The sequence below is a fragment of the Schistocerca serialis genome, chromosome 4 (genome assembly GCF_023864345.2).
Source record: "Schistocerca serialis cubense isolate TAMUIC-IGC-003099 chromosome 4, iqSchSeri2.2, whole genome shotgun sequence".
NCBI lineage: Eukaryota > Metazoa > Arthropoda > Insecta > Orthoptera > Acrididae > Schistocerca > Schistocerca serialis.
Window position 1 is genome coordinate 361223565 of NC_064641.1, and position 25952 is coordinate 361249516.

Here is a 25952-nt window from a genome sequence, read left to right on the forward strand (position 1 = left end):
CAAATTGCAGCTACATCAACCCGCTGTCACTTTTCTTGGCTTTCGGGTCTCTCCCAATGGCATTTCACCGCCCCCTGAGAAAGTACATACAATACTAAACCTAACCAGACCTTCATCATTCAAAGAGCTCCGGTGCTTTCTGGGAATGGTTAATTATTATCACCGACATCTACCTCGGGCTGCGGAGATTCAGGCTCCACTGACGGACGCCTTGGCAGGCACTAACACTTCTGGATCTCAGCCCATTCCATGGACCCCTGCTATGACTGACTCTTTCACTGCCTTCAAAAATCTTCTTGCCAAGGCCTGCACCATCGCGCATCCTCATCCCAATGTGCAGCTTTTCATCACCACAGACGTGAGTGATACTGCCATTGGCACTGTCCTTAGCTAGACAATCAACGCCCAAACTTTGCCTCTGCAGTTCTTCTTGAGCAAGCTCACCAATGCGCAACGGAAACATTCCGCATTTGACAGGGAGTTGCTCACAGTGTACGAAGCGATTAAGCATTTTAAGACTGATGTTGAGAGATGCCTTTCTATGTTTTAACAGACCATAAACCCCTGGCTGCGGCCTTTACAAACCCACCAGCTGACCCGCCTCCTCACCGCTTCAGATACATGGACTTCATATCGCAGCTCACAACTGATGTCACACACATAAAGGATGCTGACAATATAGTTGCTGATTTCTTTTCATGAGTCAACGCCGTCCAATCACTGTTAGACCTCTCCGAACTGCCTAACCTCCAACCTGCCAATGGGGAAACACAAAACCCAATTTGAGACTCTACTTCTTCACTACACTTCGTCCACACCACCTTCCCTGACATTTCTGGTGAGATCTGGTGCGACGACAGTACAGGCATGTTATGCCCCCTCATCCCAACCATGCTCCATTGAGCTGTCTTCAATGCATTGCATAATTTATCCCACCCCAGTGTTCATGCGTCCGCCCGCCTCGTACCAGAGCGCTTTGTGTGGAGAAATGTCAACAAGGACTGCCAGCAATGGGCACGCTCCTGCGTCACGTGCCAATGCTGCAAAGTACACAAGCACACTTCACCCCCCCCCCCCCCCCCCCCTCGGCACCTTTTCGATCCCTCCTGGGCGTTTCCAGCATATTCATACTGACATAGTCGGCCCTCTCCCCCCCTCTAATAGCTTTCGTTACGATCTCTCATCTATTGCGGATGTCCAGCTATCATCACGACTGACCAGGGCAGACAATTTGAGTTGGCCCTGTTCAACGAGATTTGTAACATCCATACCACAGTATTTCACCTGAAAAGTAACGAGCTAGTTGAGCACTGGCACCACACTTTCAAGGCGGCTCTTCAATGCCATATCTCTCTGTGGATGGAGGCCCTTCCCCTTGCGCTACTCGGCATTCATGCGATCTATAAGGAAGACCTCAAAGGCACAATAGTTGAGTTTGTATACTGCCAGAACATTGTTTTCCCTGGTGAACTTGTGAGCCCTTCCGCTTCTCTCCCTCAGTCTGACTTACCTTCCTTCGTGGACCGCATCAGACACCACCTCATCAACCTCCATATCCCTCTGTCCACCAGCCATTCCCGCCCTAAGGTTCACGCCCCGAAATCTCTGGACAACTGCGAGTATGTCATGTTCCGAGATGACACTGTCCATGCTACCCTCCAACATCCATATACCAGCCCATGTTGAGTTCTTTGGTGCTCAGCCAACACCTATGACATCCAGATGAAAGATTCAGCTGTTACAGTCTCTCTCAACAGACTTAAGCCTGCTCATGTTGAGCCTTCTTGTACCCCCCTTCAGGCCAAGACCATGCCACTTCCTCCACATCGGACTTACACACTCAGTTGAGTGACTTCCAGCTCCAATCTCTGAACTCTGCTCCGACCTCGCCCTCTACACCGGTCTCACACACTCCGTCAAGTGACTTCCAGCTCCAATGGTCGAGCTCTCCTCTGACCTCACCCACTACTCCAGTCTTATGCACTCCGTCAAGTGACCACATGCTCCCCACATCAACCTTACCTATGATCACGCCCTCGCCGCTGGGCCCTTCGCCAGTCCCTTTGACCTCTCCACCGTCACCTGCCTCATCCTGTCGGGGTTTCTCACGCCCCCCCCCCCCCCCCATTTTGAACATGCCCTCGCTCGAGGTGTTTGTGCCTGTCCCCCCTGACATAATCCATGACATCTCAATAATATTACATGATTATACACTGTTTATCATGTGTTTCTCTTCATCCAGTGCTCATGACACAACCTCTGCCATTCCCTGCCACCTGGTGAAATGTGTTCCCCTCCTGCCCGACGTCAACCTGGACATGCTTCGTTTGTTTGCCATGCCCACCGGAGCCATCGTCATCATCGCTCCGTTCCACCTGCAACTGCAAACTGACAGACGACCTGTCATCTCACGACCAGCAAACTCAGTACGACGCCCGGCTCACTTCAACGACTTCCAGGTTCGGTGGCCGAACCTTCCTTCACGACATCTACCCATACAGTTCCCCGATGATGCTGTTGAGCTGACCATGGTCCGGCTCCCGCAGACCACCCCTGCCGACGCCATAGTCAGCCCCCCTCCCCCGGCCTCTCAAGAGTACTCCGTACTGTGGGGAGGAGGGGAGGGGGGGGGGGGGGGAGGGACTATGTGGCGCCGATGAAATCGACCCCAACATTGATATGCATGGCTGTTCTGCCATGTTCAGTTCAGTTCTTTGTGATCCTTGTATGTGTTAAAGTTAATAAATGAACCATTGCTAAATGGGTGTGATTATTGGTGTAACCAACCCGGTAATCCTCCTCAAACTCAACAGAGGTTAGCAGTGCAGTGGTGTAACAGCCAATCAGTGCATGGGTTTCATGGCCACAGTACAACAGGAACCAATCAGTAAGTGGGTTCTATGGAAGCAGCCACTCAGTACAGGAGCAGCCAGTCAGCATGCAGGTGGACACTGCTGACTGGACACAAACAGATGCCTCGCCAAGAGAATTACTTCTTGCTGCAGCTGTATAGAGTAAGATGACAACCGCAGAGCAGTAGAATAAGAGTGAATGAGAATAAGGAAATTTAACAGCAAAAGTCATTTCAGTTTAAGTGATACATAAAGAGTGGCCTTAATAAACAAGACAGTGCGTCTGAGAACAAAGCTGTAGAGATTAAGTTTTTAAATGAAGAGAAAGACTTAAGTGGGTGGGACTGGTTCTGTAGACAGTAGCGATTATAAATCAAACATGAATACTAATGAGAAATTGGCATTAATGAGTAGTAAATGTGTACAAGAGAGAAAGAAGCTTTTTGGTGACTATAGTAGGAGGGCGGAGGCTTCTGAAAACCAGAGTAATGATGAAGTCAAAGCTGCCAGGAAATTTTGTGCTGAAAACAGGGTTAAACTTGAGAGAGCCAAATCGATCAGATTAAAAATTATTTATAAACAGAGGTAGAAACCAAGTGTACAATAGTGGTAGAGGAAAAACTGATAAAAGTAAATAAAAATGTAGTTTCCAAATTGGCTGAAATGGAGAAAGAGGTGGAAGAGGTACAAAATCAAAAACATAGAATATGTAGTGTCCAAAACAGTCCATCATTTGTTAGTTGTAGGAAATTTAATAATTTTGAACCATGTGGGGAAAAATATCCACTGGATTTCGTCGGGGAATTTAATGATTTGCTGGAAACATGGAATGACAAAGAGAAAATGCCTTTTGTGAGATGTTTTTTGAAAGGGGATGTTATGGATGAGCAGCTCAGGTAGCTGATAGCTGTACTTTGTGGAAAAGCTTTGAGAAAGCATTTTTAGACGAATATTGGTCCAAAGAGAAGCTGCAGACAATTTTGAGTGAATTTTGGTAGAGAGAGATTTGACTCTAGGAAGAGTACTGTGAAAGGTTTCTGTCAGCTTTGGATAAACAAACTGAAATATCTGGTCAAAGGCCTAGTTAGTGAATCAATAATTGTGGGTTTAGAAACTAAGTCACCTGAGAAAGTTAGAGAATTGCTTGTCGCAGCCCCTAGGGGTCATATTAGTGATTTATTGAATTATGTTGATAAAATGGATAGCATGAAGCCCTGAGTGGAAGATCGTAGGAGGAATTTTGATGACAATACTCAATTAGTGAAGGAATTACTGGTAAATAAGAGGAAAAGGACCAATTACAATAGAAATTCAAAGAATGGTTGGGTGGAGGTTAACCAGAATGGGCACAGAAATGGTAGGAGAAATTCAAGTAAAAGAAATGGAGATGTTTTTAATTCTGGATTAAACCATTTAAATTAGATAATGTCCCTATTTTGGCTCACACCATAACAGGTAGTGATGAAGAGCCATGTGTATATAAATTTGCTGTAATAACAGGTAAGGATAATGTAAATGTTAGTAGTAAGACGGGTGTCATTTCTAATTCTAGTGAGATGTTGAATGATGGTGCATGTAGACTTGTTTATCGTGTAAAAAGAGAGGAGGAACCTACTATAATGTGCATTGAATCAGAAGTAAGTCCTACAAGCAAGTAGGGGTTCAACATTCTGTGTTGAATTCATTATGTGGCAGTAATGCTACCCCAGCTACCTGTCTCATTTTTTGTGTTTCCTGAGACAGTCCAACTTTTCTTCTATCCTATATGTAGTTTATAAGTGAATCAGAAACATTCTACTTTGACTTTCCTGTGATTTAGTTCAGTAGAATTCTGTAGTATAGAAATATTTTAGAATAGGTTTCTCCAGTGTTTCTTTGTTGCAACTGGGTTCCTTGGACTTAATGTAACTAGTAGAACAATCTTCTTAACAACATGCTTATTTTGACATTCAATAAACCAGTTCACATGAAGGCATCACTTTGGATTCAAAGCAGCAGCATGATATTGACACTTCGTAGATGTAGTATGATTATTCCTATAAATCTCAATTTATTGATGAGATAGATGATTTGTTTTCTTGTATAAATGACACATTTGACTTCCAATCAGAAAGACTGATATAAATCAAGAATAACAGTCTTAGTTCTATCTAAAAGACTTTTTATTAGATTTATTATCCTCTTAGAAATGTAAAAATCACTCTCAAATCTAATTCATGGTTAACTGTGGAAATTAAGAAATCTGCAGGTACTCTTAGGAATCTGGGTTGGCATGTAATGCAGCATAAAGCCATATCTTAGTTGCTACAGAAAAGTCTACAGAAAAGTTATTCATGCAGCAAAAAACTGACCAATGAGCAATTATCAGAAAAGGCAGACTTTTTATCATGAAAGTTAGTGAAGCTGACCTACTTGAGAAAATAACTTCAACAACAAATGAGGCAGCTGAATGGTTCAAGGACAATTACTTAATTATAAATGACAAAAAAACCACTTGGATGAATTTTAGTCATATGAGGAACAAAGTAAAAAGTAACATAAGAGTAGAGATTGGGAAAAGTCTAATAGAACAAATTTCCTTTACAAAAGTTTTAGATGTATGGCTGGACATTAACTTAAGATGGGAAAAACATGTTGAACTATTGAATAAAAAACTTAGTAAATTATGTTATATGTTAAGAAAACTTAAGGAAAACTGCAATTTTGAAACAGTACTATGTGCCCTCTACTCTTACATGCATAGTAATCTAAGATATGGTTTTATATTTTGGGGGAATACAGGTTTCACAAAAAGTTGTCTTAAGCTCCAAGAGAGAGCTATTTGTATTCTGAAGGGTTTTGCTTACAAAGATCCACGTAGAGGACTCTTTAAGGAGTTGAAAATTTTGACACTCCCTAGTTTATTCATCTAATCAATATGTTTCCTGAGTCCAATCAAGAATTCTCTTCTCAAAACAGTGAAGTACACAACTATAAAACCAGAAACAGGCATCATTTCCATAAAAACATACATTCAAAAGCCCTGCACCAAAATAATGTGATGCATCTACCCAAAATAATGTTCAATGCCTTACAAAAATAAATAAAAAGCATACAAAACTTACATATATTTAAAAAAGAATTAAAGAGACTAGTATCAGGTCAAAGTTTCTATAATGTTCATGAATTTCTTTGCTATCTAAACAGATAGTGCTCATATTTTTATTTTTCTGTATAAACCTTTGTTGTTTTTTTTTAACTTTTATGTAACAAGAAGACAAAATATGTGATGTGTAATTAAGAAACTGTTAAAGTCTAATAAAAAAAAGTTATTTTCCTTAATGGACTTTGTTGTTTAAAACTTGTAATCTCTCTCTCTCTCTCTCTCTCTCCTTCTATGCGACAGTTTCTCTATCATGTGTATGATAAAATGGATGATAATAAACTGAATTGAATTTAATTGTCATAATACTCACAACAACACTATAAAAAAATCAATGACTGAGAAAAAATATCACCGTTTGAATGTGGATTTGACCCAAATCGCTGCAATTTTTCTAAACTTTCATGTAGAAGATCCAACATGGAGTGGGGTGGAACGGTGATTTATGTTAGAAATAATGTAGTATTTAGAACTCTTGATGTAAGCAAATTTTGTATTGAGCAGCACTTTGAAGTGTGTGGTATAGAACTGGCAACAAATAGTGTATCAGTAGTCACATTATCAATTTATAGAGCACCTGCAGGGATTCTTTCTCAACAGATTGAAGCAATGTTATCAAAATTGAACAGGAAAAACATTTCAGTCATATACTAGGTGACTTTAATGTAAATTTCTTGAATGAAAGTTATGACAGAATGGAGCTGGAGCAACTAATGAGCTGTTAAAATCTAATGCAAGTAGTTGAATTTCCCACTAGGGTAACTGACCTCTCCAGTACTCTAATTGATAATGTGTTTGTTGATAAGTCTAGGCACAGTAGCTTGACAGTCAGTCAAGTCCTAAATGGATTGTCAGACCATGATGGTATACTTCTGACAATCCCCCATTTAGATCTTAACAGAAAACCAAAAGCTATCTGGAAAAATGTGAGACCAATAAATAAAGAAACAATGGAGACATACAGGCAGAAGCTACAATTAGTTGACTGGTCTGAAGTATTCAACTCAGCAGATGTCAACACAAAATTTAATGTATTTATTAATTTAACATCAAATCTTTTTGAGGAGGTGTTTCCAAATAAAAGAGTCAGAGAAAATCAATGTAACCCTGCATTTAAGCCATGGGTATAACCAGGGCATCAAAATTTCATGTAAAACAAAGAGAGAATTATATGCCTCAGCCAGGCAGTCTAACAATACTGCAGTGATTGGGCAATATAAAGTGTACTCTAAGGTATTAAGGAAGGTGATCCAGAAATCTAAAAGCATGTATCTAAAAAAGGAAATTGACAAATCAAATAACAAAATGATTACCATATGGAAATATATTAAAAGTGAGATGAGGAAAAGCCTATCTGCCAAAGAAGCGATTAGCTTAAGAACTGGGAGCCTTTCGGTGGATGCTCCCAAAATGGTGGCTATATCTTTAACAATCATTTCCTAACAGTCACGAACCAAATGGGATGCCAGGGTTCTGTAAAGAAAGCTACACAATACTTGCATAACACCTTAACTAACAAAATAGGTGAGATGCATCTTCGAAAAACTACATTGATAGAATTAGAAAAAATAATTATGTCTTTAAAATGTAAAAATTCTGCTGGACTTGACAACATTTCCAGCAAGATACTGAAATACTGTTGTAAAGAAATAAGTACAGTCCTCTGCCATATTAGTAATACATCATTGGAAGAAGGTGTTTTTCCCGACAGGCTAAAATATGGGCTTATATGACCAATTTATAAAAAGGGAGAAAAGACTGAGGCTACAAACTATCGACCAGTTTCATAACTCACAGTTTTCTCCAAGGTACTAGAGAAATTGGTGCATAGCAGAATGGTTGAGCATCTTCGTAAACATAACATCATCAGCAGTAGCCAGTTTGGCTTTCGGAAAGGGGTATCAACTGTGGATGCAATACATGCCTTTGTTGACAGTGTTATGGAAGCCATAAATAATAATATGATGACAGTTGGAATATTTTGTGACCTGTCAAAAGATTTTGACAGTGTAAGTCACCATATTCTCTTGAGTAAAGCCAAGACCCTAGGAATGGGTGGAACTGTAGGCATGTGGCTTGAATCCTATCTGTGTGGTAGGAAGCAGAAAGTTATTGTGGAAGGACTGCATGGTGGCCAGGTATCTTCAGAATGGGGCTCCATTACTGCAGGAGTACTTCAAGGCTCAGTATTGGGCCCACTGCTCTTTCTAATATTTATGAATGACTTAGCACTATGTACAGAATATGGGAAAATACTCATGTTTGCTGACAACACCACTTTATCAGTTAATAATCTATCAGGGAGTGTGTCAAATGAGGCTGCAAATAAAGCTTTTGCAGGTTTGACAAACTGGTTTGAAACCAATGGCCTTACAGTCAACCTAAAAACGACAAATTACTTTCATTTCCCTTCTAACACAAATGTTACTAATAAAATGAACCTAAAAATGGGTGAGCATGAGATTTCGAAGGTTGAGTCCTCCAAATTCTTGTGTCTGCATATAGGTAGCAAAATGAAGTGCCACCACCATATTCAAGATCTGTGCAAAAGGCTAAGCTCAGCAACGTTTGCCTTAAGAATAATTTCAGACACTAAGGAAATGAGCACAATAAAAAATGCATATTTTGGCTATTTTTCACTAACTTGGCCTATGGTATAATATTTTGTCAAAATCAACCAATAGCAAAAATGTGTTCCATGCACAGAAGCAAGCAATAAGAATTATGTGTGGAATACATCCTAGGCACTCGTACAAGGATCTGTTTAGAGCTCTACAAATCCTTACAACACCTGCCCAATATATTTTTTCCCTGATGTGCTTTGTTTCAAAAAATAGCAACTTATTCAAAATCAATAGCTCGTACCACAGTTATAACACCCGAAGGAAACTGGATATCCATCATGAGCTAAAAACGAAAAGCATGGTCCAGAAGGGGGTTTTATACAGTGGCACCAAGATTTTTAATGCTCTCCCACCACACATTAAAGAACTAGATTAGATTAGTACTTGTCCCATAGATCATGAATACGACCCTTTGTAATGATGTGGAACATGTCAGGTTAATAAAAGGTGTCTATACAAGATATTACATTATACAAAATATTACATGACATTCAATTTTTTTTCCAAATATTCATCTAATGAGTAGAAGGAGTTGCCATTAAGAAATTCTTTTAATTTCCTTTTAAATGCTATATAGCTATCTGTCAGAATTTTGATGCTATTAGGTAATTGACCAAAGACTTTTGTGGCAACATAATTTACCCCCTTCTCAGCCAGAGTTAGATTTAACCTTGAGTAGTGAAGATCATCCTTTCTACTAGTGTTGTAGGCATGTACACTGCTATTACTTTTGAATTCGTTCGGATTGTTAATAACCAATTTCATGTATATTGTGAGGCTACAGTGAAGATCTCTAGCTCTTCTTGGATGAGCTCCAGCAATTATTCTGATTACACGCTTTTGTGCAATGAACACGCTTTTACTCAATGATGAGTTACCCCAGAATATGATACCATACGAAAGCAGACAATGAAAATAGGCGTGGTAAGCTAATTTACTCAGATGTATATTGCCAAAATTTGCAATGACCCTAATAGCATAAGTACCTGAACTCAAATGTTTCAGCAGATTCTCAGTGTGTTTTTTCCAGTTCAACCCCTCATCAATGCATACACCTAGAAATTTTGAATATTCTACCTTAGCTACCAATTTCTAATTGAAGTCTATATTTATTAATGGGGTCATTCCATTTACTGTGTGGAATTGTATATACTGTGTTTTGTCAAAGTTTAATGAGAGCCCATTTGCAGAGAACCACTTAATGATTTTCTGAAAAACATCGTTTAGTATTTCACCAGTTAAATCTTGTCTGTCAGGTGGGATAGCTATACTTGCATCATGGTTGGAAAGATGCCGAAGTTTAAAGAAAATCTGAAGCAGTTCCTTTTAGATGAATCTTGTTACAGTATTGATGAATTTCTTAGCAAAAATGCATAGAATCTCTTGTTTGTGCTTAAACCTTACTGTGTGACCTCTACAATTGATTAATCATACTCTGTAAGTACAGTGTAACTTAATACAATACCCAAATTTATGTATGTCTGTATATGACGCCTGTATAACTTAAGAACAATATCCAAATTTGTGTATGACTGTATATTCTTTCAGATGTCCTGTATCTTAACTAATATGTAAGGGTATATGCTAAACTTCATAGTTTCTTTAATCTAATGATAGGATCAATGTAACTGTGCACAAAACAATAATCTGTAAAAACCTTGACTCATTCTAAATCCATGGATATGTTCCCATATGGATCTATGGAGCTCAAAATAAATAAATAAATAAGTTTAAAGGGAAGATATAAATCATGTAGAATGAGAAAATCTAACAAAAGACAACATATTCAAATAAAATAAATTATGAGAAAAATTAATCTTAGAAATAAGATAACCTAAATAAGCACCTAAAACAACAACAAAAACTATAAAAAATTTCAAATAATAAGGCAAAGCATTCACATAAGGAATAAGAAATGTTAATCAAGACAAAAGGCTACCACAAAAACAGCAACAAACAATAAACCAGTTATACCAAATAAATATAACAACCTTTATCGTCAAAAGAAAATCTCAAGTAAAAATTATCTCCAGATAATGAATAATAATATAAACAAAAAGAATAAGAAGCACCTGTAGAAAAAAAATTAAGGAAAAAATAAAACAATTAATTCATCTCAAAAAACCATCTCAAGAATTAAATCCTTTGAATAAAACTCAGCCAAAAAAGGCAAACCACATAAAGACAAACTAGAAACATTAAAAGAAATGGAAGTCAAAGGTAGCAGCAGCAGTAGTAGTAGTAGTAGTAGTAGTATCTTTATTCATCTGTAGATATCTATTTACAAGGATATAGGTTATGTCAAAGTATTTACAGATTTGGACCAATTTAAAATAAGCTAATTCGTATATACATACATTTACAGACTTCTAGTTGGACCTAATCATTAGATTTACTCCTGGTATACAATACTTTTTTTTTACAAATAACTTATTAAATAATGTAATGCCACACTGTTCACTCATATCCCACTATCAGTCACTGCACACACTATATACACATCATTTCATAACATTTCACTCACTACACACACAAACACACACACACACACACACACACACACACACACACACACACACACACACACTGGTGATCTTTGGGCCATTTTCTGTACTGCAACTTCCCATTGGCTATCCTGAAAAACTGAGTCAGCATCTCTCTATCTAATCTATAATGAGTGAGATGTTGAGCTCAGAAAGAGGAAGAGGTGTTAGTATTGTGCTATGCATAGTTTGGGGGTAAGTAGTTCTAGAAACAAGAGTAGAAGAATGAACCAAGGCAGAAACAGGAGTACGAGAAGCTATAGCAGTAGGAAGCAAGGAAAAAAGGAATCTGAGCTCTCTTAGTTATTGCAGCTAAAACAATTAATATAGTAATACACCTTATTTCAAAAGAACTTGAATTATAGTCATAATAATAAATATAATTCCAACCACCAAAATTTAATATTCAAGCAATAGAAATTAAAACAAGTAACACCACCAATCCGATTACATAAAGCGGTTAATATACTAGCACTATAAGGCTTTACATTTTGATAATAAATAACTAAACAGTAAGAAGCCAATCCCAAACCATGTCAACCCAATAAAATTCTAATCGAATTAGGACTAATAGTTAAAAACCCTATTGAAAGAATAAATATTAAAACGATGATAATAAAATAATTTATATTCTTCACACCTGATATATTATCCTTTCTATAATAAATTTCCAAAGGAGAACTATATATGACAAAAGACATAAAAATTAGAGATATTAAATCTAAATTAAAGTCATCACAACCATAAAACCATTTAAATCAAAAAATCTCACTCAACAAAAACTTTATAATCAATGATTAAATGATAAATACCCAAAATAAAAATGATAGTTTTAGAGAAATACAAAGGAAAAAACCTAAAGACCAAATAGAAAATGAATACATAGCCTAAGATGAAAATTTTCATATCATTGATCACACAAAACAATATTTTTAAATAAAATACTTTAGCATATTAAACAAATTCACCCTTTTAAAACAAAAAATATTTAAAGGCAATCAATGTTAAAGTAAACGATGATATTCCTGAAAGTAACCAAGAGAACAAGATTAATCCCAAGAATAATAATTACCATGCTGAAAATAAGAATATACCTATAAAGTATAAACAGCTCTAAAATAATGATTAAAAAAAATAAGAAGCAAAAATGTAACAGAAGATCCAGATATAATTCTAGTTAATAATCTTAACTCACCTATCAAATTTAATGAAGGAGAATAAGCCATATTTGATGATCTTAAAAGAAATCACCACAAAACCATTCTAGGCACTAAATTACTTATACCCTTGTTAATTAATGGTCTTCATCTAGCTAAATGCTCATAAACAATATTAGATAAACAAAACAAACCAGAAGAATATAAAGAATGACCCAGCAACAAAGATAGTTCATCCATACAACCCCATCGTTTCATGGTTATCAAGCCAGCAATAACAATTCTTATATGAGCAACAGAAACATAAGCAATTATATCAGCTTGGCAAAAACAAATAAATCTAAAAACAACACCACAAGATAATCTCAAAGATAACCAGAAATAATTAAACTTCAACCCCAAATAAGAAATAACCTTCATCACATGGAAAATTCCATAACTTCCTAACTTCAACAATAAACTTACAAGAACCATTCTACTAGAAATAGAACCTTAGGAAGTCATAGATGAACCAAAAACATAGGTATCTTAACTAAAAACCCAAAACAATAAAAACATAAAACATAAAATAATACGAAAAAATCAAACAACAAAGGAAAATATTGTGGTGTTGATCCACCGATTGATAGTCCACAACATCATATGTGTATTATGTCTTCGAGTTGATCTTTGTTTTGGATACACTTCCAGGACCTCAGTTCCCACATAGTCTTCAACCTGTACATTTGTTGTGCAATAAAAGTATTGATGATTAAAAGAGAGAACCATGGTCATTACCTTACCACCTTGATATCTCCTTCAGTGGTGACCCCAAAGTTCGAATAATCCATCGAACCGAGTACAAAGCGACTACCGTGCCAGCTTCCGCGTTCTGCGTGGACCTTTGTCCGCTACACAATGGCCTTCTACAATACGCATCCGCTGCCTGGTTTTCACCAGCAACAGCAACTAAATTCAAGCATGCCAGCTGTAGTCAGTGCCCGATGTGAATTTCCGCAGTCCTATAGCCTCGAGAACCCAGGGATCTCGTCAGGTGCAGTGGTTTGAACATGACACCAGCGATCTCCAACTCTGGCTTTGTTAGCCCCGAAGTGCTTCAGTTTTCGATGCACAGCAGTACAAGAAACCACTACACACTGATACTGAACTTTAAAGCAAGTACTGTAAATAGTGGGGAGCATAGTTTTCGTAATGTGCCACAACAGGACGCCTTTTTGAATGTGCAAGCTCCACATGTATATCACTCCGCACCACTTGTACACTACATGATAGACATTCCCCAGCCTGTTACACCGAGTGTTCATCAGTGCAGTAACTTGAGCACATCAGGTTCCATCAAGCTCATCAATGACTCTGTGATGGACAATTTCACTGCAGATGTGGAGGACCAATTGCATAATAAAATGTCAAGCGACCACTTTGACGTTCCATCGCAACAACTGGTCCCGCTTCTCTCCACGCCAGTTACTGCTAACAGATTTCGCTTCACCTATGAACACAGCTACTATGAACACAGCTGGCACGTCTGCTCCCTCTCTACTGCCCTCACAATGCAGAGTTAACTTTGACTTGCCTACTCCTGTTTCCGTGAGCGGCTGCCCGCATTCTTCGACAGCCAGTTCTTCGAATCTACCGAAACTTCCAGCATTCAAACCTGCCCACCCACAATTCTGGTTCAACCTAGTCGAGAAAACTTTCAGTGCCTGTGCACTTAATGACAACACCTGCTTCACATGGCTCATGAACCATCTCCACCACCGTGTCGACTTAATTTATGATCTGGTTAAGTCACCTCCTCTGAACAAGAAGTAAGCTACAGCTAAACAAGCAATACTGGAATGTGTCTCCAAGACAAGAAGAGAAAACATTCGACAGCTCGTCCATGAAGAACGCCTCGGTGACAGATCACCATCCCAGCTGTGGTGATGCCTTCGACTTCTCATCGGTGAATGTGACATGCCAGACACCAGGCTCACCGAGATTTGGACGGAAAAGCTGCCTCTGTCTGTCCAAACGGCCATCTCCACCTACAAAGATAGACTAAGTAGTGAATGCTAGTGTGCCACCTACCAAGCTTACTCCGCTCTACTACGTGAACGCCGTGCCCAGCAGTCCGGCAGCTACACCAGTTTCCAACCACAACCTGGGCCACAATGAACACGCCCCACTAAACCTATGTCTGTCAAGCTCGCCGCACTACTGGCATCTTCACGTCCGCACAACAACAGCACAGCAACGCCGCCGTCTGACCACTCGCGGGAGCAGACGTCCGCCCGTAAATACTGTTTCTTCCATGCAGAATGCATGGAATAAGCATGCAATTGTAAACCGCCATTCTCCTACACAAACTTCAACCACGGGTAGGCAGCGGCACCACCTCCTGCGATGTAAACAACAGGCGCCATCCCACACTCCATTCGGTGTCCAACACTAATGCTTCGAATGGACGAGTCTACGTCCGCGACTTGAACTCTGTCACAAACTTTCTCATCGACACAGGCGCAGATGTTTCCCTACTTCCATCTCGTCTTGCTACCAAAAAGATCAGACTACACAAAACTGTCCTGTGTGCTGTAAACTTATCTGGTTTGTCATGCTTAGGTTCTACTTCATATGCAGTGTCCCTCTCGCCTAAGTGCAACCTGAAGTGGTCCTTCCTGGTGGCTGAAATTGATGATCCCATTTTGGGCATCGACTTTCTATGACACCACAAACTGTGGCCTGACATCGTCAGAAATACAGTGTTCTACCGCCTTACCCAGAACACATCCCGTGAGTTTCGTCGAGTGTCAATAGTACTGCTAAACAGGTCCACCTGGCTAGGAAGTGTAATAAATCCTCCTCTGAGCTCTTGTCATGGACCAATAATTGGCTCAGGGAGCGTGTTGAGTCTACATGCCTGGGCTTGGAAAAACTTGAGCTACGCTGTTGCCTCAATGACTTAAGTAACAAGTTATCTTCGGCATGGCAGCAGCTTGCAGCAGACGATGCCTCGGCAACACACTAGGTTAGTTGGTGCCACTACAGTGTTCTCGCGCCCGAGTGCATTTGTGACCGTCTGCCACATAAACTGCACAGTGTCTGCTCTCCCGCCAGCTCTAACTGTGTTAATTCGAGCGCACATTCATCCCCCTCATCGCTTGGGCAGCTAACTTCCCAGGCGCAGGTTAATGTTTTTCAGTTACTGCCATCAGCTGTTCATTCATGCCCGCTACTGCCACCAAGCTTGACAGCGGCGCCTTCGGTTACTAATAAACAGTGTACCAACCTTGATTCGTGTAAGTTTGTCACTCCCAGCCACCCAACAGTTGTCACTTACGCAAACTTTCGCCGTCCGTGCCACAACGCAGCCTAGTGGCCGCACGCACACACTATTCCACAGACAGTCGCCTCGTGTCCCACATCTTGCGTTTCTGTGGTTACAGACAGAACTGCCCACAAATTTCACTTGCAAGATGGATTGCCTATCTCTTGCCCACCACGCAGTCTCAAGCCAGAACTCATGAAAGTGGCTCGTGAACAAATAGGCGATCTTTTAACAGCCGGTGTCATCAAACCATCTTCCGGATGCTGGGCCTCGCCTATCCACTTTGTTGCAAAAAGCAATGGCACCTGGCGTATGGGTGGCGACTATACTAAGTTGAACTCTTGTACTATCATGGACAAGTAACCAGTTCCTAATGTTGTGGATTTTAACCATGTTCTTGCAGGCACCAAATATTTCTTGTTAGTGAACTGTAGGAGGGCCTGTCATCAAATTCCGATGGCACCAGAGGATATTGAAAACACAGCTGTTACAACACCTTTCGGCCTTTTCCAGTACCGGTTCATGCCCTTTGGCCTCTGCAACACTGCACAAACTTGGCAGAGATTCATAAACAAGGTGTTTCATCTGGATTTTTGTTTCATTTACTTGGACGACATTCTTATTTTCAGTCCTACTTTGCAAAAGAACAAGGAATATTTGCAGATTGTTAAAGACACTCTTACCACTGCCGGTGTTGAACTGAATAATAATAAGCTCCAGTTGCACCAGACTTCGGTAAGATTCTTAGGCTACATTGTGTCAGCTAAGGGCCTCACTCCTGAGGATAAAATCAAACCTGTTTTGGATTTGCCATGCCCTCACTCATTTAAGGAGCTGCGCAGGTTCATTGGAACAGTTAACTAATATAGGAAGCACTTGCCTGCCGCAGCCGAGGTTCAGGCTCCCCTAACAGATGCCCTTGCTGGCAAAAATATGACCGGTATCCGCCCGGTACCCTGGACCCCTGCCATGGAACAAGCTTTTGACAAACTGAAGCACCTACTAGCAAACGCAGTAACTGTTGCCCACCCGCATCCGGACGCTACATTTTTAATTACCGCGAATGCCAGTGATACCGCAGTAGGTGCTGTTCTCAGCCAAACTGTCGAAGATACTACTCTCCTTTGCTGTTCTTTTCTAAGAAGCTCAACGGCACTCAAAAAAAGTACTCAGCCTTTGGTGGGGGGCTCTTGGCAGTTTACGAGGCTGTGAAACACTTTCGCGCCAAGGTTGAGGATAGGGACTTCTACATTTTAACTGACCGTAAACCTTTGGTTGCTGCTGTAAAGAATTTCCTGACCGACCGTCCACTGAGATGCTTCTGTCATTTGGACTTTATATTGCAATTTACCTCTGACATATGATACATCAAGGGTGCAGATAATGTGGTCGCAGATTTTTTTGTCTCGTGTCAGCGGTCTCACAACTCTGATAGACCTCTCTAACTTGCCTGAGCTGCAGTCTGCCGACATGGACACTATGAACCTTATTTCCGATCACAGCTCGTCACTCAAACCTGTGCGATCCACCTTTTCTGGTGTCATAGGCGAGTTTTGGTGTGACGAATCAACTGGTACACTGCGTCCCTTCATACCCGAACATCTACAGAGGCAAGTGTTCGACAAATTACACAACCTAGCTCATCCAGGTGTGAGAGCCTCTACCAGACTTATTTCAGAGTGCTTCGTCTGGTGCCACATGCATCGCGACTGCCAAGCCTGCACCCATGCCTGTATTCCATGCCAACAAAATAAAGTTTCGCAGCACACATCGCCCCCACTAGGTAGCTTCACTGCTTCTCCCAGTTGCTTCCAGCGCATTCACATCGACTTCATGGGCCACTGAAGGATATATCAAGGTGGTAAGGTAATGACCACGGTTTGCTCTTCTAATCAGCAATACTTTTATTACACGACAAACGTACAGGTCGAAGACTTGGTGGGAACTCAGGTCCTGAAAGTATACAAAACGAAGATCAACTCAAAGGCATAATACACATATGATGTTCTGGCCTATCAATTCTTGGATCGATGCCACATACTAAAATGTACGAAAGTCAGTGGAAAATATATTTATGTACAAAATTCTGCAACAACAATCTTTCAGTTTATTTAGTTCAAACCAACTGCGAGGACCTGATTTTAGATTTTCAGCTTCAAGAATCACACCCCTAGACAAGAAGAACTGGAGCCATCTCAACATGACAACCTAAGTAAACCTGAAAGTTAATTGTAATCTTTTCTCCTCTCAAAGTAAGGTAAGTGCTGTATGTGATGTTGAAAGTGAGGGACATGGAATACCAGTCCAGTCAGAACAGTTTTTCATTACTGTCATGCAGAGTAATGATCCAAACAGTAGAGGTGAGGTATTTGTGAGCCTGGAGAACAAAGGTGAAAACTTTTTGAAGTTTGTTTGGGACTGATTGATGATAATTTAAATAAAGATGCATTCTGGAATAAGTTAGCTGTGATTAGTCAGAATTCGTATCCCAATTTGTGGAATGAAGTGAAAGAGGATCTAAGCAGGAAGTGTAATCAGTAATGTGTTTTGTGTTCCTTCTGTGATGAATGATGTTAGTTGTGTCATGGAATCTATTCATTGTGTTCAATATTTACCTGACAACATGAGTAATCAAAGTAACCTTATGGTGCCTGTAAATTTGATAAAACCTTGTGAAGACGGTCTGGATGTAGCATTTGATGAAACTGAACATGATCTCCTACATAAAGTGTCTGACAACAGAGAGGATGATTCAGTTTCTGGGTGTCCTTACATTAAAATTAAGATTGATCAGTGGTTAGGCAACTGTTTGATTGATACAGGTAGTCTGATTTGTTGTATACCTGAACAATTTAGAGACAAGGTCAAGTATAGTAAGAATTTTGTGGAAATGCCCATTGTAGGTGTAAAGATGAGAGAAGCTACAGGTAAGCAAAGCAAATTGGTCAAATGTCAGTTGCTTTTAACTTTTAGTATAGAAGACAAGATCTTTGAACATGAATACTGAGTGATTCCTAGACTGGAAGGAAATATAATTCTCAGTACAGATTGGATAGTGAAAGTTGAGGGTTGTTTTTGGAGAACCTGCTAAAGAATTGATTATTTTGGAACCTAAAAACTAATTTCTGTATTTTAAACTGTGGGAAAAGTTGCTCGGCCACCATTGACCAGACGTTTTCAATTGGTGAGAGATCTGGATAATGTGCTGGCCAGGGCAGCAGTTGAATATTTTCTGTATTCAGAAAGGCCCGTACATGACCTGCAACATGCGGTCATGCATTATCCTGCTGAAATGTAGGGTTTCGCAGGGATCGAATGAAGGGTAGAGCCATGGGTCGTAACATATCTGAAATGTAACGTCCACTGTTCAAAGTGCCGTCAATGCAAACAAGAGATGACCGAGACATGTAACCAATGGTACCCCATACCATCACGCTGGGTTATATGCCAGTATGGCGATGACAAATACACGCTTCCAATGTGTGTTCACCGTGATGTCGCCAAACAGGGATGTGACCATCATGATGCTGTAAACAGATCCTGGATTCATCCGAAAATATGATGTTTTGCTGTTCATACAGCCAGGTTCGTCATTGAGTACACAATCACAGGCACTCCTGTCTGTGATGCAGTGTCAAGGGTAACCGCAGCCATGGTCTCCGAGCTGATAGTCCATGCTGCTGCAAACATTGTTGAACTGTTCGTGCAGATGGTTCTTGTCTTTCAAACGTCTTGACTCAGGGATTGAGACATGGCTGCACGATTCATTACAGCCATGTGGATAAGATACCTGTCATCTCAACTGCTAGTGATACAACGTCGTTGGGAACCAGCACGGGGTTCAGTATTACCCTCCTGAAACCACCGATTCCACATTCTGCTAACAGTCATAAGATCTCTACCAACGCGAGCAGCAATGTCACGATGCAATAAGCCACAAGCATGATAGGCTCGAATCTGACCTTTATCAAAGTCAGAAACGTGATGGTATACATTTCTCCTCCTTACACGAGGGATTACAACAACATTTCACCAGGCAACACCGGTCAACTGCTGTTTGTGTATGAGAAATTGGTTGGAAACTTTCCTTATGTCAGCATATTGTAGGTGTTGCCACTGGCACCAACCGTGTGTGAATGCTCTGAAAAGCTAATCATTTGCATATCACAGCATCTTCTTCCTGTCGGTTAAATTTTGCATCTGTAGCACGCCATCTTCATGGTGTTGCAATTTTAATGACCAGTAGTGTATGTACTTGAGCAGTGTGCAAGAGGAAAAAAGATCTTCAAAATTTGCAAAGTCATCCACAGGTATCAAAATCATGACTGAAATAGGAAACTGGTTAAGAGAATGTTGTGTAAGAAAGGAGGAGAAAAGACTGAACAATATTATAAGGTATACATGGTTACTTTATTCAGGAGATGTAAGACTGACTCAGATGATTGGAAACTATGTTGGCCAGAACAATGTATTGATACTTTAATTATTTATACACATGAGAGTTTTGGTCATTGTGGATCAACCAAATGTACACAAAAGATTCAGGAAAACATCTATTTTTATAACATAGGAGGGAGATTCAAAAAGGAGAATTACAGTTGTGACAGATGCCAAAGAATTAAAGTAAGTAACCAAACAAGTAGAGGCCAAATGCAAAACATACTGTCTAATAGTAACGTAGACCTCATGTCTGTGGACCTTTGACTAAATCTAAGAATGAATTTTTTCATGTTTTTGTGGTGGTTTATCTATTGTCAAAGTTCACAAAGCAGTTTCCTCTTAAGAAATCTACCTTTAAGCATATCATTTCTATGTATGAAAACACATATTTTCATAAGGTGCATATTGCTAAAACAATTTTATCTGACAATAGTTCTCAGTTACATCACAAGCTTGGAAAAACTTTGTTGATCACACAAAAAATAAGGCATATTCTAACCTTTGTGTACGATCTGTCAAGTAATCCTGCCGAAAATATTTGAGAGAAATTGGCAGACTATTTAAAAAATATTGTAGTAAGAATCATACCTGTTGTAGATTATGCCAGTGATTTTGAGGATGTTATGTACAGCTTACAACATTCTTCAACAGGTTTTTCGCCACATGAAATCATATGTAATTGCAGACCAGCTGACTTTATTTCTGAGAATGTTGAGTTTCCATCATGTAGAATTCTGACACTGCAAGAGAGAGGAGTGTGTTAGGGAGATGAGAAAACAGGGGGATAGGAGAAAGCAGAGACATGATGGTAAAGGCAGATTTTCTATGTTTGAGGTAGGAGATATTGAGTTGGTGAAATCCAGAGAGAATTCTAAAGTGTTGATATGTGAGATAAAGAAATTGTTCTACATTTATATACAACCATTTGAAATTCTTTAAAATCCCCATGGTAATGCATACAGGCTCTTATAACCTAAATTTAAGAAGTTTTTTGGATTATGCAATATCACTGAATGGAAAGCTTATGGATGTGATCCATAAGTATCAATTTTTTTCTTCCTCTGTTGTCAGAAATGTAGTATGTAAGATGGTGTGATTCCTAAAGTTCTGTCTTATCTATTAATTGAGTTTCCATCTATGCCACACTATATGTGCAGGTTTGTGCAACTATATAGTTCTGTTATGTAATAGATTTGTGCTTTAGATTTTGATATGCATATGCCATGTCCTCATATATGTATAGGTTATGATATGTATAGTAGATATTTTTCTGTAATATGTTCTGTAACACATTAATCTAAATCTATATTGCACTAAAATTGTACTTGCTTCTTAAGTTGCTGATTTGAAGCAGTGTTTCTGGCATAACTTCGTTCTTAATTATCAGCCTGTTACTAACACTGATAGAGATCAAACAATGTTAAGTATATTGGTTAATGAGACCTATAAACTAGTGTAGCCAGTGTTCTTGTAGTTAATATGTTATGTATCAGATACTTCTGTACATCCTAATTACATTTTGTGGTGGTTAATACGCTTCCACTTGTGATATTTACTACGTTTGTAGGAACAACATTTCACTTTTGTATTATGTTCAATATATTATGTTATTATGGTAACATTTTTCTATAGTATTTTATTATTCATTTTTACATAACATTAACAGACACTTAAACCTCATTCATTGTAATGCTGAAAGAGACAAAGATTACACTAGATTATACCATTTTGTATGAAGCAAGATATGCAAGGGTAACTTCAAGTGAATTTTGTTGATAATTTTGGAAATTGTCACTGTATGTTAATTTTGCCATTTCACTTGTCAGGTTTCATACTTAGTTGGACTATAAACAAATTGTAAGCAAGAAGAACTCTGTTCGTTGTAATCAGGAATTTGTCAGATGCTATATATTTTCTTGTATGCCTTCTGCAGTGTTTTGAAAGCTAACCTATACTTACGTTCATAGGGAAGTGATGATCATACCACCTAAAATTTTCTTGTAATTATGTAATTTAACTTTGACAGTCTGTATCCTATCTTTTGGGATCATTTTGTACACCATCTGGCAAACTCTATGTCACAAAATATTGTAAATATGTTGTTTCCATATTATGTACGGGGGATGTTGTAATGCAACATCTGCCTCTAGAATTACTTTTCCTCAATAGTAGCTGTCAATACCAGCAATATTGTTTTTTTTTTTAAATTTTGGACAGGTCAATATTATCTCAGTAGCTTTTCTGGAAACTTTCATATAATTTTATACACAGTATGTTCTATTTCAAGCTAAAATTAATGACAAGAAATTATTTTACAAAATATTTTAGTTTGAGCTATTTACACAATTTAAAATTTCTATTATCAATAAAGCAATCCTGTACTGTTTACTATGTTTCTTTTGGGATTCATTTATGAAATAATAATCAAAATTAATACTGTAACAACAGCTAATAGGAATTCATTTGTTAAGAAAAATTGTAAACCCATTGGAACACTGTTATTCTACAGAGGGTGAGAATCATAATCTTGTTTCTGATGTGATTGGATGTATTCACGTGTAATAGGTGAAGACAGTGTAATTTTGGCTTTGTTAATGTGAAAAATCAAAATACTGTATGATATACAAAAATATGAAAATATAAATACGCAAAAAATTATGCGACAACTGTCTTCCAATTTATTTATTCCAAATTAACTGTGAGGATGTGATGTTAGATTTTCAGCTCCGAGAATCAGACCCCTAGACAAGAAGAACTGCAGCCACCTCAACATGACAAGCTAAGTAATCTTCACTCCTCTCAAATCATCACAAAAGACTTTGGTATTAATTAGTATGACTGAGAAGTGTTTAATGTAGACAATAGATGGAAGAAGGAGGGAGAGGGGAGATTCCGCTTTCCAAAATGGATTATGATGTTTAAACACATATTGCATTTACTCACAAGATACAACTTTAGTTTATTGTACACACATATATAGTTAACAGTAGAACACCCTTACTCATAAGAACTTGTAGTTAAACTGTTAAGTAATGAAAATGGTAAAATATTCATTAAAATTTACAGTTATCAAATGTTTCATCATTATTGGAACATAAACGAACTCCAAAATACACATATCATGACTTTTATAAATAAAATGCTTAGCTCACTAAAAAGTACTTAATGTAAAGTATCAGAGAACATGTTAGCAATGTTTAATTCACTATACTGTCACAGTACTTCATACATATATATATATATACGTAATTGCTTTCTGGAAAAGCTTTTCATGAAATAATAGGCCTAAACAATAACGATCATGAAAGCAGACCAATCATAGCCCTAACTAACGAGGGAAACTAGTGAGCTGGGCCAACTCTAGCAGGATTTGGTCCAGTAACAAAAATCTGCAACAAGTAATTAATACACAAACGAAAGTTCACTCAAACAGCAATACAATTAAAGACAAACAAAAGTTAACAGCGTTTCATCAGAACATAAGAGGCCTATACTGCAAGCTGGATCAGCTCACAGCAAATATAGAAGACACAAAAGGTATAAACAGTGCCCACATTCTGTGTCTAACAGAACACCACATCACTGCTTCTATTGAAGTGGTCCCTATTCCCAACTATGTTTTGGCAACGTCTTATTGCAAGAACAATATGGACAAAGGAGGAGTAGCTGTATATGTAAAAAAAAATGTCTTGTTCACGGCAATAGATGTACAAAGATTCTACTTTGAGCTACATTTTGCAGGAACAATATGGACAAAGGAGGAGTAGCTGTGTATGTAAAAAACAATGTCTTGTTCAAGGCAATAGATGTACAAAGAGTCTGCTTTGAGCTACATTTTGAAGTATGTGCTATAGAGGTGCGAGACACTGTCTCCAGATTAACAGTTGTGGCAGTTTACAGGGCACCATATGGTAATTTTAAAGTGTTTGTTAAACAATTAGATACTCTTTTGTTGTACTTAAGTAGAAAAAATAGGGGCATGGTAGTTGTTGGGGATTTTAACATAGATTTCTTGGTTAATTCTCCCTGCAAGGTGGAGTTTGAAAATCTCATGTGCACGTACAACCTTGTTCCCGTGGTTAGCTCGCCCACCAGAACTACGACCTCTTCCAGTACTCTCATTGATAACGTTTTTGTTGATCAGAGTAAAGTCAACCATATTAATATTGAAATGACTATAAATGGTCTGTCTGACCATGACAGACAATGAGTTACTTTCAACAGCTTGGGAATTCCTCTGAGTGACACCTCACTTAGATGGAAAACAGTAAGGAAAATAAGTGAGGAAGCTATTCAAATGTTCAGATCACGTCTTCAGCATACTGACTGGACACCTGTTTATCTAGCAGAAACTGCTACTTCAAAATACAATTTATTCACAAATGAGACAGCAGGTACCTTTGAAAGTGTATTTCCAAAAAAGTCATACAGAGTCCAACCTGCTAGGTCTGCAAAAAAACCATGGCTCACTAAGGGCATCATAGCTTCCTGTCAGAGAAAAAGACAACTCTACATAGCATCAAAGACTTCTGAGAACCCTGCTCAGGTAAAACAATATAAACTCTACTGTAAAATTCTTGCCAAAGTAATTAAAAACTCTAAAAGTATATGTATAGCATCTGAAATTACTAATTCTGAAAATAAAATTAAAACAATCTGGAATGTGATAAAGAGAGAAACAGGGACTGTAAACTACACCAAAGACAAAAATATTGTTTTAACTGTTGACAACTCAGAGATAACAAATAGTGAGGAAATTGCTGAAATCTTTAACCAACATTTTTTAACTGTCCCATCACAGATAGGTTGCCATGGTTCTGTAGATAAAGCTGCCTGTATAATGAAAAATAATTTTCCAGAACCTTTCAGTCAAATAAGTGTGCCTCCCTTTACTGCCAATGAAATCAAAAAAATCATACAGTCTTTGAAAAATAAACATCTGCTGGTATCGACGATATTTCAAGCAAGCTGTTGAAGGCTTGCTGTAGTGAAGTGACCGAAGTTTTGTCTCACATCTGCAACACATCCATGCAACAAGGAGTGTTTCCAGACAGAATGAAATACTCTGTTGTCAGGCCCCTGTACAAAGCAGGGGATGCTACAAATGTGTCAAACTATCACCCTATCTCTCTATTAACAACATTTTCAAAAGTCCTAGAAAAAGCTCTGTACAACAGGATTGTGGCACACCTTGGTGACCTGAACATCATTAACAGTCAGCAGTTTGGTTTTCAAAAGGGAGTTTCAGTAGATAATGCAATTTTCTCATTCACAAATGATGTTCTAGAGTCTATAAACAACAAGAGGCTGCCAATTGGTGTCTTATGCAACCTATCAAAGGCGTTCGACTGTGTAGATCACCAGATACTCTTCAAGAAGGCCTGTCATTATGGAATTACAGGACCTGTAGGGAACTGGTTAAAATCGGACCTCAAAAATAGGAAGCAGAAGATTATTCTAGATGTTTCAGATAGTGTATCACAATATATAGTGGACTCTGAGTGGGGAATTGTGCAGCATGGAGTGCCACAGGGATCAGTGCTTGAGCCCTTGCTGTTCCTCATATATGTTAATGACCTGACTTTATCCATCAATAAGCAGTGTAAATTTACAATGTTCGCTGATGATACGAGCATCCTGAAAAAAAAACAATTTTATCCAGTTCCAGACAACCCACAAAAACCCAAAAGAAATAGTTATCACACAGACTGATCAGATGATAAAGCAAGTGTACTTATCAAAATTCCTAGGCGTATACGTGGACAGTAAGCTGAACTGGGAACATCACCTTCTACAAACACTAAAACGGCTGACGTCGGCAACATTTGCTTTACGAATTTTGTCACGCTTCAATGACATTACCATCTCAAAGTCAGCTTACTTTGGC